We start from the raw sequence: 20,688 nt of genomic DNA, 5'->3' as shown, positions 1-20,688 counted from the left end.
AGGTCAACAAAATGCACAGAGCTATGAAGGTATTTCAAATTTCTAGGCACATAGGGTATAAAAAATCTGGAGTTATTTTTCAAGCAGTGCAAAGATGATAGAAAAGACTGAACATTTTCAGAGCAGCATACAAATTCATACTGATTGCAGGATTTAGCATCCAGAAAGCTTTTTTTTTTAAGTTTCTAGTCCTTAAGTGGGCTGTGCAATATGTGAACATGCAACATCCAGCCAGAGGGGAGCATCTTGTTTTTCTCCAGATAATTTATGTGCAGATTAAGTTATTTTACATACATCTGTTTATTCTGCATATTTTATACAGGCAACACAATTCAGCTTTTTTTTGTTTTTGTATACCAACGTCAGTTTGGAGGGGCAGGGTGTAAAAAAAACCTGTTAAGAGTGGTAACAGCTGCGATTAAAGTAGGCCCAAATGACAGGGAGAAAACTATTGCATGCTGTTTTGCTTTAGAAGGCAATTGCAATTGGGAGGACTAATAGAAGTTTTCAAATACATACAAGAGTGCGTTAAGTAGGAACAGTAACCCACCACCACTCTGCATTGCCAGTGAAGATAGGAAAAGTAATAATGAGCTTAAACTGCAGGAGAAAAGATTTAGGTTAAATAACATCAGGAAAAAAGTGCTACCCAAAAGAATAGACTGCAAATTGAAAAATACTACCAAGGGAGGTTCTGGGATCTCACTCGCTGCACGTTTTTAAAATTACTTTGGATAAAGAACTGTCAGAGAGGATTTAGCGTCTAATTAATTTCGCCCTAGTACATGGGTCAGATTTCTTCCCTCCCTACCCCTCTAACCTTGCAACATATAATTCTGTATCAGCAAAAGCCCTGCAAAATTACACACAAGAAAAGCTAAGCTTGTGTGAGTTCTCCAAATGCCTTCGTAGGGTCGCTTTCAAACTCAATGTCCAATGAGAAACCCTTGCATATCTGCAACCCAAAAAATTTGGGATAGGATTGCCAAGTTGCTGCCAGCAACCCCCAGTAGGGGCAGGGACCGGTGTGCCAGCATCACACCAGCCCCCTGATGTCACTTCCAGTTAAAAAAAGGAAGTGATTTGCAAAAACTGTATGGCAAAATGACAATGTGTTTGCAAATCCCAGAGCATCCATTAAATTACTTCAGAAACCAACAGGCAACCAACAGGATTCCCAGGGGGGTCTTACGCGATAGCTGGACATCTAAAAAAACCTAATTCAGGGGCATGTATGAGGGTGCAGTCTGAGTTCATTCAGGGCCTGTCGAGCCTGGCCTTCACCCCATGCAAAATGCACCCTGTAGTGACAGAACATAGTTTAAAGACTGTCCCTTACTGTTTACGATGTTAAGGAAATTGTAATTTGAGGACTTTCTCTAAGAACACATGACCACAATTTGTTCTAGAACAGGGCTAAGAGCCTGCTGTACAAGATGTTTTAGCTGCTCTTCATATTAAAGTTTTTTTAAGCCATTCCTTATTCTGTTAAGTCTTTTTATCTGTGGAGCCAGACAACGTTGCATGCCCTATCCCTGTTCCAGTTAATTCTTGACGTTACCTGATGAGACTGTTCTTTGTGATTTGAACCAGTCAGAAACAGCCCTGGTCACATGTTCTACCGCAGGTAACACCAGAGCCTACTGCTCCACTTCCAGTACACCAGGTCCAATTCCAGACGACTAACCTGAAGGCGCTGCATGCCGCCATGTTCCGGATCGTGACGGGGAAAACGTGAAATATCGCGTTTCCTCACGCGAGTTTGGTGCGACGTCGCACCAAACTCGCGCGAGAAAACGTGATATTTTGCGGCATGCAGCGCCTTCAGGTTAGTCGTCTGGAATCGGCCCAGGTTGAATTTGCTCACACAACCCAGATCGGGTTGTCAGCGTCCAGGTGGAGATCTCCGAGAATTACAACCAATTTCCAGGTCTACAGAGATCAGTTCCCCTGGAGAAAATGGCTGCTTCAAGGGTGAATTTTATAGCAATATACTCTCCTGAGGTCCCTCCCCTCCCTAAACCCTGCAGTTTCTAGGCTCTACCCCTCAAATCTCCAGGAATTCCCCAACTCAAAGCTGGCAACCTGAAACCTGGCTAATTTAGGGCCAAGCTACAAGTGACAAATGACACTTGAACGGCAAGTGTATTTCTCCCAGTTCACTTGTGCTCCACTCGATCCACTTGCCATTCAAGCGTCATTCGTCACTTGTAGCTTGGCCCTTAGGAAGCAAACTTTCACACAAATGCAAATTAAGAGAAAAAAATCCAAACCTTTTAACAATTAGTACGCTACAACTTTTTTTTTCTTCTTTAACCAAACTTCTAAGTGCAAAAAACCCACAAACTTTCAAGTACCGGAAAACTTTCTACTTGGTTTTGCAGAGGAAAATGCTCTGTCTCAAGCACAGAAATATCTTCTTAAGATCGTACATCCATAATAAAGCGTGACACATTTGACGATCTCTGATATCCACTGCACACACAACAACACATGTCAGAACTTCTGCCTTCACCTTTCTCAATTAGAAATGGACATCTGAGAAGATGCTTTCTTATTCTTTGGGAACGCTTAATTCTTTCCAATGGATGCGTTACTTATAAAGCTCTACAACCAACAGACTTCGGATGGTACAAAACATCAAGTGATATCCTGAAGCTTGAACTATGTCTTAACAGGGTGCCTTATGAACTACTTGTACATGCCCAACTTGCATAGCTAGTAGATGCAAATGTCATTAAAAGTATGTAGCTTGCACAGAGTACTGTACATGGCACGTAGAGAACAATGTAAAGGATTGTAGGTGAAGAGATAAAAAGCAGGAACTATTATCACACCCACATTCGCTCCACCCTGATAATTTGTGTGTCAAAGTTATAAGGATGCTTTACCAAATGTATGCTTTTGCTTGAATAACAATGACAAAATTCTTCATGTTGTATACTACAGTATTTTATTGTAATAATAAATCTCTTGCAGAATTATGCTCAATATTTACAATTATCTAATAAATAATATAAAACCAGTGTAGTGTAAAATCTAACATCCTTATGAATTTAAGGATCATATAATTGAATTCCTTGACTCCAAAAACATATATTTAGCCACCAAAATGACATCTGTAAGTGTTGCATTTTGAAAGATGGCACTTACAAAACTGAAAGTGCTGTAGCTTAGTAGTTAAGTGGTTGGGTTGTGAATCAGTACTCTGCTGGTTTGAATCCCACTACTGCCATGAGCTCAGCAGGTGGGTAAGCCACTCTTCTCAGCCTCAGCTCCCCAGCTGTATTGTGCGGATAATAATAATAATAATAATACTGATTTTGTTCATCATTCTGAGTAGGTACTACTAATCTGTCCAGAAGGGTGATATATAAACACACTGTTGTCGTTAATAATATCATTATTATTCCAGGTTATGGTGACGTCTACCCAATTTGTTCTGATTCTCTTTTATGTATACCATGTGCTTTTGTTGCTTAGACACACCAAGACAGAAATTTTTACAGGAAATCGTTACAGGGACTAGATTACCAGATGATTTCGTAGATGCAGTAGGAAAGCATGTTACTGTATTGGTCCAAATTCATTACATACCAGAAACTTGTACATTCAGTCATAACCAAGCACTTTACATTTCAACTAGGTATGCTCAAATACAGGTTTGGATCCAGCAATGTGCAAGCAGAAATGTAAACAGGCTTAGCACAGTTAAGTTTCAACAAGATCTTCTGCCAACACCTAGCACTCACCTTCCTTCCTCTTATAGTGCCCAGAAACTGTGTACACAGTGTGCAACCAGAAACACAGCTTGAGATACACTATAGTTACCTTAGTACAGGGGTTTTCCCACATCTGCTTGTGCAAAGAGGTTGGTGCATGTGAAAATCTTGGTGGATCCAAGCCGTTGTCCCCGCTCCATGTGGCAGTAGCCGCATGCATAACACAAGCTATCAAACTGGTTCTTATCCTCCCCATGCATCAAACATTTCTGAACATCTTATACATCCATGCCAGGATGCATTCCTTATATCTGCACTATTCCCTTATCTAATGCCTTCATATTGTCTCACGTGGCTGGAAGATAAATTACCTCAATAGATGTTCTTATCACATGGAACACTGAACACACACGCACAAACACAAATGTGTGTCAGCGATGACCAGAACTCCCGTAATTCTGGATTTTGGACCTGACCAGCATGCTGCTTCCATTGTCTCTCCGACACACAGAAGTCTGCTCACTACCAACACAAATTCAGACAGCCTCATTCCAAAAAAGGATTTTCTTCTTTCCGTTTGGTAGTCATTAACATTTGGTGGAACCGGTAACAAATGGCTACCAAAGTGACAGCTATTGATTCTGGCTTTAACAGGTGGCTGCATATTATGCTATGATTAATAGTAGAGTAGTTTCCAAGGGTGAAATCTCTCCTCTGCTGAAGTCAATAGAAGCATTCCAATTGACAGAGGGAAAAATGGAACTAACGTTGCAACCAGCACATTTCTGACCACTAGAGCAGGTGATGAAAACTAGGAGGTGCCATTACAAATGATGTCATAGCAGCAAAGTTTAAAAGCACCAGCGCAATGGACACATTTATTCAAATTGTACATACCCTCATGGGCTGAAAATAGATTATCATGTTTTAAGGAATTTGAAGGTGGCATGAGAAAGAGTCTCTGATATCTATGGCGTGCACCCTCATTTCTTTTGCCCAGTGGAGTCTGTGGTCAAATAGGTTTTGCAGGTTCTTCAATCCTACAAAAACCTGCAAACCCTGTGAACAAAACAATTACAGGATGAATATGTACATGAAGTGATGTCTCCTGCCAAGGCACCTTTAATGCTCTTTAAAAATTACAATTTGTCTGAATATACACTTTCCTTTCCCCTCCGGCACATGCAGCCGGAACACATGAAAGCTGCCTGATACTAGCCCTGTACACACAACAGCCTCACTGAGCACACTGGCCCTGCCCCCTGCCTTCATGTCATCTGCAGGGAGAAGTAGTTGCACTACTCTCGCTTTGCCATGGTCAGTGACATTTAGACAGCAGCACTGCCGATTACAGGGAAGGGGGCTACACACGGCCACTTTGTCCGGTTGCACAGGGCTGTCATATATACTGGGCTGCTGAGTCAGACAATTGGTCTACTGAAGTCAGTATTGTCTGCTGCAGCCGGCAGCAGCTCTAGCCAAGATCTCAGGTAGGGATCTCTGACACAACCTACTACCATAGCCTTTTAGCTGGAAATGCCAGGGACTGTTTTAGTGAAGTCCCAGGGCATGGCTTTGTGAGGGCTCTTTTGAGTGTTCTCAGCATGGACTGGTGGTAGATTGCTGACAGTCACTTTAATGTGGATAGTCGTTTTAATATGGACAAGTTTTAAATGTCATTACTTGATGCCTGCTGGTATTTTTGGTACACTACTTTTAGGGGGAAAGTAGGCTTATAAATGCTTCAACAAAGGAAATAAGTATTCAAATGACAAGTTCTCAAGAAATGCAAGCTGACTGGGGCAGGGACCTGCCGTTTAACTTGCTCGGTAAAATGCCTCGCTCATGGATGGCATCGCACAAACTAATCGTGCACATGCCCGTGCGACTCAGCCTTTAATCTCACCCATATGCAAAGGCACAGCCAGATTGCGACAACTTCGTCCTGGATCAACACTGCTTAGCCACAATATGCAGCAGATATCAAGATTTAATTCACCCAAATCTGGCCATCCCCCAACAGAAGGGCCCCAGTCTTCAGAAGCACTGAACTGTACAGGGAGGAAAAAAGCCTAGATATTTGCAGGCAATAATTGACAAGTTATTGTGTGTCTTGAACTCCATTTATGCTAACAATTCACACATGGCAACTTATTCAGTCATCCTCCATCTAAATTAATTTTTTGCTACAAAAAAACTGCATAATGCAGACCAAGAGATTTTAATGTAGATATTTTTGCAATTTCTCTCTCTCCTTCCCCCCCTCCCCGGGATGTCCTCCTTGCATCTGCTGTGCTGCCCCTCTATCTCAGTGACAAGTCTCTTTCTTTCTCATACCCAATCCTCAGGCATTATTATGAACTGACTATCATGTATAGGACAGATGACGGAGCTGATAAAAGCAATAGCCTCCTATATAAAGCACAAGTATTTTGTTACAATCCAGAAGGGAAATCTCACTAGACTTGCCACTCACATAGAGCATGCGAGTTTGTAGTATCTAAGCAATACATGCTGACATGCCGCATGACAGGCAGCGGAGAAAAACGATGCATATGCATGCCCACAAATTTAACTAGTGAACAGCTAGACTGTTATTTATTCAATTGTGTGTATAATACACACATCTGTAGCTTCCATTACCCCAGTGTTACAGGCTCTCAGCTGCTGTAGACGTGTATGAAATCAGCCCACTGTAAATTGCCCCGTGCATGCTACCGCTAAGCACCTGTACGTGCTGCATTTCACCAAGCTAAAAGAAAACGCTGCAGAGTTGAGCAGATCTCAACGAGAGCCAACAAAATGAAGCACAAGTCACTGTTGCCATGGAAGACGGAAATGCATCAAACCCCCAAACACCAGAAAATTGAAGTTGGTTGGCAATTTCAGAATGATAGTTCTGGGGTATGAGAGCAAGAATTGGAGCATGCCTCTACCATAAAGGTAATAGAGGCATTTACAGGTTGTACCTTTCTCAGCCCACTAACTTGAGTGGATCTTCTTAGGTTGGTACTATTAGTTCCTAACCGCTCCATGAAGGATACTCAGTCAATGGCTAATTGCTAGGAGAGCTACACTGAATCACCACGTTCAGTGGCAGCATGAGAAACAGACAATAGAGGAGGGCTGTTGCCTTGTTAGCTCTATTTAAGAACTTCCATGAGGCATCTGTTCTATAAGAAGTGCTGTGAACTCTAAAAACGCTATATAAATACTAAGGATTATTACTATTATTGGGCTGCTCACTGTTGGAAACAGGATGCTGGGCGAGATGGACCTTTGATTTGGCCCAGCAGGGTAGATGTTACAGCCAAAAGAAGCACAAACAAGGAACACACTGGAGAGGATCTAAGCACCACTCCAAATGTGTGTAAGCTCCATGCACAAATTATAAACAGTGCATGCACATTCTGCAGGAATGCATGTATATCTCTTTGTAAGGATGAATAATGCACATTCGTTCATCCAGTACCAATATAAGTGAGGGGCTTCAACTGGACATTCTGCTGGAACATATTGAAAGTAACGTAACAAGCACTTAACAAAGACAAACCATGTGTACAGTCTATATGGACTGTGCACATGTTGGCAATAGCAAGTGGGACACGTGCTTAGGCACAAAGACCACGATGAGGCCCATCAGGCTGAGCTCATTGTACTAAGGACCTTCAGGTAGAAAGTCAGTCTAGATATATTAAATACCAGAGTAGACTAGGAGCAGTCAGGCATCACCCAACCTGTTCTGAATCTACCTGGTGGCCTTATGCAAAATGAAACATGACTGCCCATGCACATTTATCCCAAGTATGATAGCCTGAAAATTCTGGGAAAAGCAACCATGGTGGATTAAGAGTATGCAAGAATGTGGGTCAAGTAACTGCACCCTGAATGCAGTGAGAACACATCTCAGAAGACTCGGGAATGTGCCCTGCTCTCTCGGTTCAGACTACCTGTTCCCTCTGGTTAAGCACAGGACCTCTGGCTCCAAAACTGTGCAGATGGCTCTCCAACAGTTAACTTTTTTACTCCATTCTGAGCCACTAGGTCTAATAAGGTAGTAATTCGAAATAAAAGGTCAGTTTTGAAAAGAATGTACAAAGCCACAGAAATCCCTTGCCTTAACTATGGCAGAGAAAGAAGACTGGTAGTTTAGGTGTCGAAATTAGTGACAAAAATGCACAATGGTGAGAATACTTGAAAAGGGCAGCCAGTGGTTCAGCAGCCACCAGAGGCACTTCTGAGTACAGTTCTCCTATACGGCACTTGCCCCATGTTTCAAGAAAGAGAGGAAGAAATATGCTGTGAGCATTCCCAGCCTCATGCCAAGAATGCAAATAACTCTGGCTTTTTTAGTAGATGATTGTAAAAGTGGCTCTATTAGCTGCAGACTGAGTATCACTGCTCTCAGCCAATCGACTTCAATAGACTTGGAGGGCAGGGCTTTTTTTCAGCAGGAACGCGGTGGAACGGAGTTCCGGCACCTCTTGAAAATGGTCACATGGCTGGTGGCCCCGCCCCCTGATCTCCAGACAGAGGGGAGTTTAGATTTCCCTCCGTGCCGCTCAGCGGCGCGGAGGGCAATCTAAACTCCCCTCTGTCTGGAGATCAGGGGGAGGGGCCACCAGCCATGTGACCATTTTCTCCGAGGGCAACCCATTGAGTTCCGCCACTTCTATTCCCAGAAAAAAGCCCTGTTGGAAGGTATAACTCTGCTTTGGATGGTACTGCTAGAGTGTCTAGGGGCTTAACTCACCTCCACTGCTGCCAGGGCTCCTGCCTCCTCCACAGCCCCCATCCCCACACCATTTTCAAACTTCATCAGCTAAAGGAAAACCATCTTGGTCTCTGTCCAGCTGGGTGCCATCAGAATCAGGCCCAGAGGTGTTTTTGAAATAAGAAAAGCCAAGCCTTAAAATGGTGGTGGTGTCCCCTAAGCAGACACGGCGGTTCTGTCACATCTTGTGCCCTAGTTCAGGGCCCCTATGAGCATCCAGTTAGAACATCCCATTCACCTGCCACCTTTTACTTCTGGTTCCAAGGTGTGTGTTAGCTGAGAAGCGTAATTAGCCCTTGTAAGCTAGCAACATCCAACAGGCCTAAGTCTAGGCTCATGGCAGATTTCACCCAAGACAGTCCCTGGGTTTTGTTCCTTTAACTGGGACTCCAGAACCCACAGTTTAAAAATAGTACTGGACACACACGGCTGCAGGACTGTTAAGGGTGAATCCCTCACAAAATCAGACAGCTTTGAGAGACCGGCTACTCCACGGGATCTGATTGGGTAGCATGAGCTGGAAAGAGGAGGGTTTGTTTTTCAGTCCTAGCAGAGAGGGAGATCCAAGATGAAGAGTTGGGAGACCGAGTTGGGGATAGATCTTCTAAGGAAAGGAGATTTTCCCTACCCAGTCAAACAGGGAGGTAACTAGAGAGTGAAGAGATCCCTGGTCAGGTGTGGTTGGAAAGTGCCTGAGGAGGCCTTCTGATTCAGTTAATGACTGAAGGAAAGCACTGGTGTGTGAAGGGGCTGGGGGTACTAGAAAGTGGGTACCACTTTCTTTTAGAATACTAAAAGAAAGTATACTAGAGTGCTTGTGGAAAAACAAGGGAACAAAAGCCTCACAACAGAAGCCTTTAAGTATCTGTGAAGAGCATAAGAACTGATGTCTGTGCATGTTCTTAACTCATATATATATTGCCTCAGCAATTTTCAACCCCTGATTTCACCTGCCCTTTCCCCTCTAAAATAAATAAACTAGTCACTTATTTTTGGAATTTTAAAAATGCCTCTGGTGCCATTTCCGTTGTGTAAAGAAAAGGGAACATCATACAAGGCCTTAGTAGGTGTTGCGTGTGACCAAACATTTTGAGGAACTTGACTGCAATCCTTAATCCAGTGGTTTTAAAACTCACATGTGAGCAGGGAGATTATTTTAACATACAGACAAATCTATCAAGAATTGCAAATGTAAATATCTTAATAAACAATATTTCTGCGGAGAGGGTCATGTCTGAAAAAGAATATGAAACTAAAGCCTCCGCGTGTTCATTTTACAGTCACCATAATTCCATACCCCTTTGCTTTACTTATTGCAGCACACACTTTTGTAATGGTATGGGCTTCAGTAAACAGATATAGGCTTTTTACCAGAGCAGCATGCTCAAATCTCAGCCGGGTGTCCTTGGGTTAGGTTGTCTCCCAATCCATCTGAGCCACAAAATGCTGCGCCATCTGTATCCTATTTGTCCTTACAACTTTATGACCCTGTTATTCCCATTTTACAGATGGAAGAACTAATCCAGAGAGTGACCTAGTCAGATTCACAGCTGAGTAGAAAAATGAATTCACATCTTAAAGGTCTGTATCCAATATTTTATCCCCTGGACCACTTGAGGTGTCATCTGGGCAGTTTCCCAGGAGAGGGGGCATAAAAGTTTTCCAAATAGATCTTGTAATCCAGGAGCAAATCTGAATAACTGCCTATCAGCCAGCCATGATTTTCACATACCGATTTTATGTATGGTGAATTAACCCTTGGATCACACAATGCTGAGGAAGTGGCTGGAGTAGGATCTGAGAGACCCAGGTTCGAATTTCCACTCTGCCATGGAAGCTTGCTGCATGACCTTGGGCTAGTCATACACTTTTAGTCTAACCTATCTTACAGGGTTGTTGTGAGGAAAAAATGAAGAAGAGGAGAATTATGTAAGTGGCTTTGGGAGCCCACTGGGAAGAAAACAGAATATTAGTGAGGGAAAGACATTCATATCCAGAATGCTGCTGCTCGTGCCCTGGGTGTTCCATACAGGACACATATTACACCAATCCTACAGCAGCTTCACTGGCTCCCCGTGGAATTCCGGATCCGTTTCAAGGTGTTGGTTTTAACCTTTAAAGCCCTAAACGGATTGGGACCAGCATACCTGAGGGACCATCTCTCCCCATATGTGCCCCGGAGAGCGCTTCGTTCAACGGGTAAGAACTTACTGGTGATCCCTAGCCCTAGGGAGGCTCGTTTGGCCTCGACCAGAGCCAGGGCCTTTTCAGTCCTGGCCCCAACCTGGTGGAACTCTGTCTGTGGACACTCGGGCCCGCCAGGATCTTGTATCATTTCGGCGGGCCTGCAAGACAAGAGATGTTCCACCAGGCTTACGGTTGAGGCCAGCATCAGGAGGACCATCATTGAGCCTCCCACCGGTATCCGGTATTTGAGTACAACTTGTGTGTCTTTCTACCTCCTCTTTGTATGCTGGGGGCAGGAAAGTGCAGCCAACTTATCAGGGTTTTGTATATATATAATTTTAATTGCTGAATTTTATTGTATTTTAAGACTGTTGTATCCTGTCCTGAGCCCACTTGTGGGGAGGGCGGGTTAAACACTGAATAAACTAAACCAAATTAAACTATATGCAAGAATTTCACTATATGCAGATGTAATTTTTATATCTTAATGAGATCTGCCAGACACTTTCCCCAACTCATTGCACTTTCCATTCTATCCAGTGGATCTATTCTGATAACTCTTTTTACTGATCAGGGTCACAAAATACCTAAGGCGCCTGTGTATTTCAGCACGGCAATGTACATTCGGGGGGGAGGGGAAGGGTCAGAAATGCCACCATTCCACCTTGGTGTGAAAGAATCACCTATTCTGTGGTTATACTGGAAACAAATTCACAATGCAGAGCTCGTAACTATTTAATGCTCAACATTATTGAGATAGGAAGTCTTTGCGATACCTACTGCAGCTGTAATGATTTGAGGACTGGACTAGGCCTGTAAGAAGTTCTAATATAAATCCCAACTCAGCCATGAACCTCCTGGAATGACTTTTGGGTCAGTCACACTTTGTCAGCCTAACCCACCTCTCAAGGCTATTGTGAAAATTAAATGGGAGAAAGGCTTGTGTATGGCCTCCAAACACCAAGAAGGGATGTATACAAATACAACAGCTCTAGCTGGAGGGAAAACTAAAGACTAGGAGTGTGGCAGGAAGTCAAAGACAGCAAAAAGGTCTGAACAAGTTTTAAAACTTACTGAAAGGTAAGCTATAGCAAGAGGGTGAGGAAGTCCCTAGACAAGGACATGAAGAAGGCGGAAGCAACGGTGTCAGACTTGGTCTGACGAAGCGGAGTGTGCACTAACTTCCTAACGACAGTGAAACTAAAGGGATTAACAGAATGAATGCTTACAAAATGAACGAGGATCTTAATATTTAAAATGTAACACTGCTGGAAGTGATCAAGAGGAGAAAGGTTTCGGAGCTACACAAGGACGACAACGGCAAGTTCTCTTCTACTACTAGACCGCACTCACCTGAGAAACATCAAGTTAGCAAACTGTTCTGTGGCATCTCATTGGCCAACCAAAAGTATTTGATCAAAGCCCTATGGAAGGTATTTCCAAACATTTGTACAGGAATTAGGCCTAAGACATCCTCCCAGAGTATTGAAACAACTCAAATCACAGATGTTCTCCAATGGAAAAGATGATTAGGTTTGCTATCATGACCCACCGGCCAACATAGTACTATCCCCGTAATTACAAATCCTGCAGCCCTGAAGTTTTTAATTGCATTTGCACTACAGAGACACTATTTTATATACCACAAGGAGTCATAAAGAGAACGGAATCCCTCCAAAACGGTGCCGTGCAAAGTTATCTGCCGTCTAAGCTTCCCCAGGTCATTAATATTTCACTTTCATATAGCCCTGAACTGGTTTTGGAACACGCTTCTGTCTTATCTTCTTTTTAAACATAAGCAAGAGAAAATGTTTGAAGCAAGCGCTGGAAAACCTTTTCCTAGTCTCCCCCCCCCCCATCCCTTCTTGTTTCCTCCACCTCTGCCTCTTGAGAATTTTAACACTTCAAGTACAACATAAACCAGAAGGAGAGAAGAAGGAGGTGGGGTGGGGGACAAGCCTGGCTTTGAATTGCCTCTCAAAAAGGAAGACTTTACAATTGTTTTGTAGTCACATTCTGCTGTGAAAATGACTCAAAAAGAAAATCAGCAAAAATAAGTGCTGTCAGACTGAAAGTGTAGCAGAACTTCAAATTTACAAACACTTTTGTGAATGGTAGCAGTTGCTGAGCCTGAAATCCCCCCAACCACGTCTTGCTCCCGTTGACCTCCAGTACCTTCTGCCGTCCTTAGAACCCGATGTGGTTTACCTAGACACTCTGTTCCCCTCTACCTGCAAGCCCCCGAACTCATGGCTCTTTTGCCAGCTCCCTCTGTGGCTTCAATTGCATTCTGACCAGCAGAAAAACACTCCCACGTAGACTTACTCACTCTGGGGCTAAGGTGGCAACAGTTACCGCATACTGAGTAGGAAACTAATGCTGTGAAGGAGAATTTGATAGATTACTCATTTTGGATCTCTGAACTCTGTATTCCCAAGGCTCCAGCAGAGTGAAATCTGTTGCACAAGGACATTCAGTGGAATTCCATCCTCTAATGGGAAAAGAAAACTGATCCTCTGTAGTATTTGGTACAGTAGTCTCTTCTTGTTTTTTTCTGAAATCACCAGAGAGTACCACACTGTGGCTAAAATGATGCATTACTGGAAGCCTAATGGCCTTCATAAGCCACCCCCCCAACCATTAACTGTACAATTATCCTATCTCCGGCACTGTACAGTTTCTCCCCTACTTCACGAAAAAGGCGCAGGTAAGCATCACAGTTCAGAGTGTGAAAATGAACCATCTAGGAACGTGCGCGTCATCATCCGGCGACGCCGTCTCCCTATTCAAATCTCTAGTAGGAACTTGCTTTTCTGTATCAGCTCTGACTTCCCTTTCTTGCCTAAATAAAAGAGAATTCAAAGCAAAAGAGACACATGGCAAGTCAAAGGCTGCTTCTTCTGTAAATGACAGGAGTCTAAACTCAGCATCGAAACCACCACTGTAACACTTGTGCAAAACAGGTGCATGGAAAGAACAAAACCTGATGTTCCTGTAGCGACACTGTTTTCTGCACATCGTGGTCCAGTCTCTTCTGTTCAGATGGGCCATCCTCTCTTTCAGGGCACAACCTTTAGCTGACCTTTGTGTCTCCTGCAGCCTCCAAAAACTCCACTAGCCTATATGGGCTTCCCCCTCTCTCTATCCCAATGCTCACCCTTGAATTGCCACCCTATGCATCTCCACTGCACAGACAATTTCCATTTTTTGCCAATGGCTCCTGACTGTGACTCCTGTGGCAGGGAAGAGGTGACAGACAGCATGCGGGGGGGGGGGGACAGGTTGGCATGTGGCATTTGCCTTAGGGTCCCCAGGGCCACCCCTCCCACTTCCCAGGCTGCCAAGTCTCTCTGCTAATGCTGCAAAGCCAGCACTTTGGCTGTTTTCTTGAGGGAGGCGGGGAGAAGGAAGAAACCTTGTCTAAGAGCCGGCAGCTCCTCCTTGCAAAGTCCAAATCCAGCCAAGCCTCTGATCCCTCCCCAAAGAGCACCGCCACAAAGCGACCTGCCTTCTCCTTAATCCCAGCCGCCGCTGCCGGATTGCGAGAGCCAAACTCGGTCAAATCCCAGGGATCGAGCTTGGAAAAGCCGCCCCTCGCGCTCACACAAGGCTATGCGGTTCTGCCCCCCCCCGCTCCCCCCCCCCAACAGCCGCGGCTACTCGGTGCAATAACATACCGACTCTCCGGCTTCTCCTCCTCCTCCTCCTGCCGCTCCTCTCCCAATCAGCGGCCACTACCGCCTGCCCAGCCCCGGATCTACCTGCAGGACTCGAAGCAGCCTCCCCGAAAAAGACGAAAAAGCCTCCTTTGCACCACTTGTCAGCCCATCTGTTCTCCGCCCGCTGCACTTTTGCGGCGCGTCCCGCCCACCCAAAGGGTGGAAAGGAAAAACTGCAACGAGCCACATGCATTTCCCAGCCGGCGAAAAACGCAGATCCGAAGGCGATCCGGACCAGACAACCCCTCGCCCCCCAAGTCGGTCTCCTCCCGCCCCGAAAATCCCACTCCCCTCCGCAGGTATGTGCCTGCGCCCAAGCGAGCGCCTTGGCGACCGAGGGGCGCACGGAGGTCATGGGCTGCTACCTTGCTGCTGCTGCTGCTGCTGCTGGACGCCTTCGGGCGCCTCCACTGGAGTTCTGGGGAGGTTTGCGCTGGCTTGGGGACGCGCTGGAAGTCTCCTCGTGGGCCCCCAAACTCCCTCCTCTGCTTCTCGGCGTGGTCCTTTTAAGGTCCCCCCCAAATCCGGGACTGGCAGCCAATTAATCCTCCCCGAGCCGGGCGGGCTCTGCGGCAGCTTGGCAGGCACTCATGTTGTGGCTGTGTCAAGAGCGAGTGTGCGTGCGGAGCCTGTGCGGCGGATTGGCAGCCGGCGCTGTTTGTGGCAAGCCCGGGGAAAAGGAGAAGGCGGGGAGGGACTGAAGGGGAGGCGCTTGCGAGGGGAGAGGATGGCCGGGCGCTGCCACCGCGCTGCGGGCGCCTTGCGCAGAGGCTCGCTGGCTCGGGAGGGGAGAGGCGGCCGGCGAGGCGAGCGCACGGCCGGCCTGCCAGGAGCCGATCTGACCCGAAGGAGTCCCAGAGCTCTGAGTCAGCGGAGGGCGGCGGCGGGATCGGCTGGTCGGGCTGCTCTGCTGCGCTTTCCTGCGGGTTTTGCGCCGTGACTTCTGGCGCCTCGCTCGGCTAGGGGAGGAACTGGTCTGCCGCAGAAGAGGGAATCCGGAGCAGCGCCGTGGTGTAAACGGACTAGGACTCGCCCTGTTCCGTTTCTTCTCCCTCTTGGCCACGGTTTGTTTGCTCGGGCGCTTTGGAAAGACTCAGAAGGCAGGGGGGAAATTTGGAACCAAAGGGGGGGGGGCGGGAAACCTCCTTTTCGACTCCAATGCGCTCACCGCGGATTAGTTACCCCTATTGACGCTCGGATCAACCCGGTATTCGTGAGCGGTGCGAATAGGGTTGCCTGCTGGCCTAGAGAAAAATGCCTTGTCCCTTTCATAGAGGCTTAATGTGCGGAAATGACCAACTGCAACTTCTCATAGCGTGGGGGTTAAATAACATCCTTTAAAGCCCGAATTAAAGGGATAGGACACTTTCCTCCAGGCAGTTGGCAACCCTAGGTGCGATTGGAAAGCGGGCCAGTGGTGCTCTTTTGCTGATGGCCAGAGGGAATATTCTCGAATCTGAAGTAGAGATTGTATGTATACAGCCAAGAAGTGGTAATTATTCCAGATTAACTAATCCACAGCAAAAAAGGGTGGAATGAGAGAGAGAGTGTGGGGGGGGGGGGCGGGATATCATTGGCATGGCCTATATGAAGCCGAGGACCTGAAAGAGGGTGTTGTTCTACTATGAAACCCGCCGATCTATCTGTGTCCTTGATGCTCAGAGTCAAGGTCACCAGGACAGCCTTTTTGTGCCTGGCAGACTGGCAAAATGCACACTCGTTTTCACATGGGCTTTGATGCGGGAGTGGCATTTCCATTCAGCTTGTGGTCACAAACCCTGTGGGCACAGCAGTCCTGTGAGGCTCACCTAATCTATAGTAACAAGTTTTTTGTTTGGGGGGGGGCGTCTGAGGAGAGGGCAGTGGAGGGAATGGCTCCCCTCACTCTGCCCTTTCTCTAGCAGTTGTGAATGAGAAGGTGTTTAGTAGGGCATGCAGTGGGAAGAGATCTCTACCCTACAGAGCCCAGGGACCTAGGGATATTTATTATCTGCTCTCTGACTCAGATCTGGGTATGTGTACCTAAGTGAATGGATTCTAGGGTAAATTATTCTTTTAAAGCCTGCTTGACTAGAAAGCAGCAGCAAGGAAAGGAAATCGAGCTCCTGCCGAGGAAACGTGGACCAGTCCAGTGTATTAATTAACTTTATGTTTGCTGCCAGCCAGGATATGCCCTATATGTACTATTACCAGATGTCCCTTATTTTAGAGCAGAGATAACCAATGTCTGTTTTCCGCTGTGTTGCTCAGATGTGTATTTTACTGCCCTATCTAACCTCCTTCTGAGTACACGAAAAAAAGTCAGTGTTACCTCAGGTTCACTTATTCAGGCGTAGTGGGGCTGTTGCCACCTTTGAACCAAACTGTGTTGTGTTGAATTTCTCTCACACATGCCCATGGGGCAGAGGTTCGGCTTTTGTTTCTTTATGAGGAAGTATTTTGTTAACCATATCTTGATTAAAATTCGGCCCAGACAAAATTGGGTTGGATCTGATCCAAAGACTTCCAGTTAACCTATTTTTTTAAAAAATGTCTCATATCCCGAGGCATCGAAAATCAATAAACCTATATTTAGAAACACACTTGTTGTCATAGAACACCACAGCGCAGTGGTATCCCTTTCTTCCAGCACCCTAAAACAGAGTAGAAATAAGGATATCTGTATAGCTGACCTATTAAGAGAATGGGTTCTGTTCAAATCTTAACTCTGCCATGGGTCTCCAGGTTAACTCCTAAACAAAACCTGAATATATGTGACCACAGTTGCAGGTAGAGGTTCCTATTACTCTAGGCTCTTCCTTTTTTCCTTTCCCCTCTCCCATCTGTTGTTTCCTTTCCCTGTTGGAATTTAGGTTGTAAAATGTTTGGGGCAGGAACGTATTTTTTGTCATTTGATACTCTGTAAACACCTCCTTGCTGACTCTTATTCAGAGAAACTGAGTCATTGCTTACATTCCATTAACTTTTTAATGCAACCAACTATAATTTAGATCAGGAGTGACTACTATCATTCATCTGCCAGAATCTGTAATAAGGTAAAGGTAGTCCCTTGTGCAAACACCAAGTCATTACTGTCCCATGGGGGGACGTCGCATCACAACGTTTTCTTGGCAGACTTTTGTTATGGGGTGGTTTGCCATTTCCTTCCCCAGTCATCTACACTTTACCCCCAGGAAACTGGGTACTCATTTTACCGACCTCAGAAGGATGGAAGGCTGAGTCAACTTTGAGCTGGCTACTTGAACCCGGCTTCCGCCAGGATCGAACTCAAGTTGTGAGCAGAGCTTGGGCTGCAGTACTGCAGCTTACCACTCTTCGCCATGGGGCTCATGGCTAATAAGGTACAGGTAGTCCCCTGTGCAAGCACCGAGTCATTAATGACCCATGGGGGGTCAGTGTGATAATACTAGCCTAGTTTACAAGAGTGTTATAAGGATTATTGAGATAACGAATGGGAAGCAACACTTTTAAAAAGTGCTGTATGAACATTGATATCAGTATCTATTTTTAGTGCCTTCCAAATTTGATTGCATAAAATATTGCTATCTGTATTTCTTAAACCACAGTCCTAAACAGAGTTACACCCTTTTAAGCCCATTGACATCAATGGACTTAGAATGGTGTAACTCTGCTTTGGATGGTGTTTCTAATATCTTAAGAGCCCCGTGAGAGCATGGTATCCACCTATTCTGTGGTTATACTGGAAACAAATTCACAATGCAGAGCTCATAACAATTTCATGCTCAACATTATTGAGATATAAGGAGCCCCGTGGCGCAGAGTTGTAAGCTGCAGTACTGCAGCCCAAGCTCTGCTCACGACCTGAGTTCGATCCCGGCAGGAGCCAGGTTCAGGTAGCTGGCTCAAGGTGGACTTGAGCCTTCCAACCTTCCGAGGTCGGTAAAATGAGTACTCAGTTTCCTGGGGGTAAAGTGTAGCTGACTGGGGAAGATGACTCGGTGCTTGCACCTTTACCTACCCTACTAATATCTTAGACCACTTGGCACAACAGTCCAGTCCAAGTTTATTTATCTATTGACTTGATTTATATCCCACCTTTTCCCTGAATGGGGACCCAGAGCAGCTGACGTTATTCTCCTCGCCTCTATTTTATTTTCACAACAACCCTATCAGGTAGGTTAAGCTGATAGTGTGTGACTGGCCCGAGGTCACCCAGCAAGCTTCCAAGGCAAACCTGGGAATTGATACTGCTTACCCAGATCCTAGTCCAACACTAACCTCTATACCATACTTGACAAATTAATCTAAACACAGCACATTTCTTTCCCTTTCGCATCCCTGGATTCTCAACATGTTTTGTGTTTCCATTAAATATACTGATTTTTAAACAAACCGGGCCAATAATGATAATTTAAAGCATACAAGCCACGATAAGGGCTATTATTAATAATGAAGAGTGCAATCTTAAGGAGCCACACTCATCTAAGCCAATTGGCTGCAATGGATTTAAGACTACACTGTAAATAAATTTTGAAAGATCATTTTGATGTAAATCCAAAATATTTATTATGCATACATCTAGTTATTCCAGATTCAGAGCAGTCTATTTGGAACTGATGTTCCTGCACAGACACACAGACATGCATTCAAAAAAGGAAGTGAAAAAGGAGACATGAGATTTGTTGGTGTACTTTGGTTTCCATTTTTGCTGGTTGTTGAATGAGTCCGATGTGGCAATTCTTAATGATATGAATCATACCCAGCTGAGGGAAAGCGCTTGGCTTCTGGTCAATAGCTTACCATAAGTGATGGTGGAGGTTTCAGAGAGCCATGATCGTTCAGGGATTGTGTGTTAACTTTATGCATCTCAGGGCCCCAGTGACTTCATTAACTTTACATTTGTATTGAAATTTTAGCTGGGGGAAGGGAAGTTGTATTTGTATATTCTTTTGATCTGTTTAATAAATGTAAGAGAGAGATTTAAAATTGGCAAAAAAATATATTTTTAAATCATGCCACTGTATTAAGGGAAAGCAGAGGCAATTAACTATATCCTCACGCTTACCATGTGGCATAATAATGGCATGAGTGTCCCTGTAGCAATCCAGACAGCTGCCTTATAAGCAGTCACCTATATATTTATGACCGGTGCTTAGTTAATTATAGAAGACAGTGGTTTCTTTTTTACCAAGGTGGTATATCCACATTGGAATTATAACATGTTCAGACGATATGGGAATGCCCCTCCATGAAAAAAAATCTCTTCATATAGAATACTGCCTTGACCTAGATGGCCCCAGCTTAGGGATCTCATTTCCCTGGTGGGGGTGGAGAGCCCCTGCTCCAAGCCTCCACCCCGCCCCGCCCCCCGCCGCCTCTCACCTGGCCAGCAGTGGGAAAGGCATGGGGAATGGGCCCAGGAGCCCCTCAGTGTGCTCCCACACACTCTGAAACTAGGGTTGCCAGGTCCCTCTCCCCTCCTGCTGGGAGGGTTGGGTTCTTGGCATTTACCTCGTGTTGGGCATGAGGGCATTTGCGCATGTGCTTTGTGCGTGGGCACCCTGGAGCTAACGTGATGATGTCACTTCCGGAAGTAAAATAGTAAAGAGTCCAGTAGCACCTTTAAGACTAACCAACATTATCGTAGCATAAGCTTTCGAGAGCCACAGCCACAGCTCTCTTCCGGAAGTGACATCATCCTGCAATCTTCATGGGGCCAATTCGGCCCGTTTGGGGCCCAAATCAGCCCCAAATGAAGTGCGAGAATGCTCCTGCGGCCAGCGTGACAACATCACTTCCGGAAATGACTTTGCCATGCCCTCCAGGGAGCACATGTATGCCGTGTGTTCCCAGGGTGCCTGCCATTGGCGGACAACCTCCAGGGGGCTTGCTACCTCCTGCCAATCACTGGGCGATCAGCAGGTAAGGGGGCAATTGCCTGCCACTGTTGGGCACCTGGGAACTCTATCTGGAACACTTCCTTGTCATGCCAGGTCTCCTGGGCCCATTTCCCCATCTTTTCTCCCTACCAGACAGGAGAGAGGTAGGGAGGGCAGAGGCTGGGAGCGGGAGATGCCCTGCCCCCACTGGGGGACTGGTAACCCTAAGGCAAGCCAAGTACTTTGCCTCCCTAGGTTTACCAGGCAGTGCCTGGCAACTGGTGGGAGGGTTGGGGGGGAAGACCAGGATAAAAATTAAAAAGAAGAACAAGGCCTTATCTACTTACAGGAAGTTCTTATCATAGAGTTCTAGCAATTCCTAGAGCTAGCCAGAAGCTATGGTAAGAACCTCTGGCTTCACCAGTCTGTTTCCTAGATCTACCCTT

The 20,688-nt window shown here is 45.6% G+C and overlaps 1 protein-coding gene across 2 annotated transcripts in view; it reads right to left on the bottom strand.

Annotated features, from left to right (window-relative positions):
* The window catches only part of CCSER1 (coiled-coil serine rich protein 1), a 628,410-nt gene extending 613,393 nt beyond the window's left edge, over positions 1 to 15,017 (bottom strand). For both annotated transcript variants that reach the window (XM_054989817.1, XM_054989818.1), the window contains exon 1: positions 14,768 to 15,017. The gene's annotated coding sequence lies outside the window, so the exon portion shown is untranslated. The remainder of the gene's footprint in view (positions 1 to 14,767) is intronic.
* Positions 15,018 to 20,688: the final 5,671 nt, after the last annotated feature.

This window comes from Eublepharis macularius, chromosome 10 (genome assembly GCF_028583425.1).
Source record: "Eublepharis macularius isolate TG4126 chromosome 10, MPM_Emac_v1.0, whole genome shotgun sequence".
Classification (NCBI taxonomy): Eukaryota; Metazoa; Chordata; class Lepidosauria; order Squamata; family Eublepharidae; genus Eublepharis; species Eublepharis macularius.
Note: the sequence above shows the minus strand (reverse complement) of the source record. Positions and strands in the feature narration are given on the sequence as shown.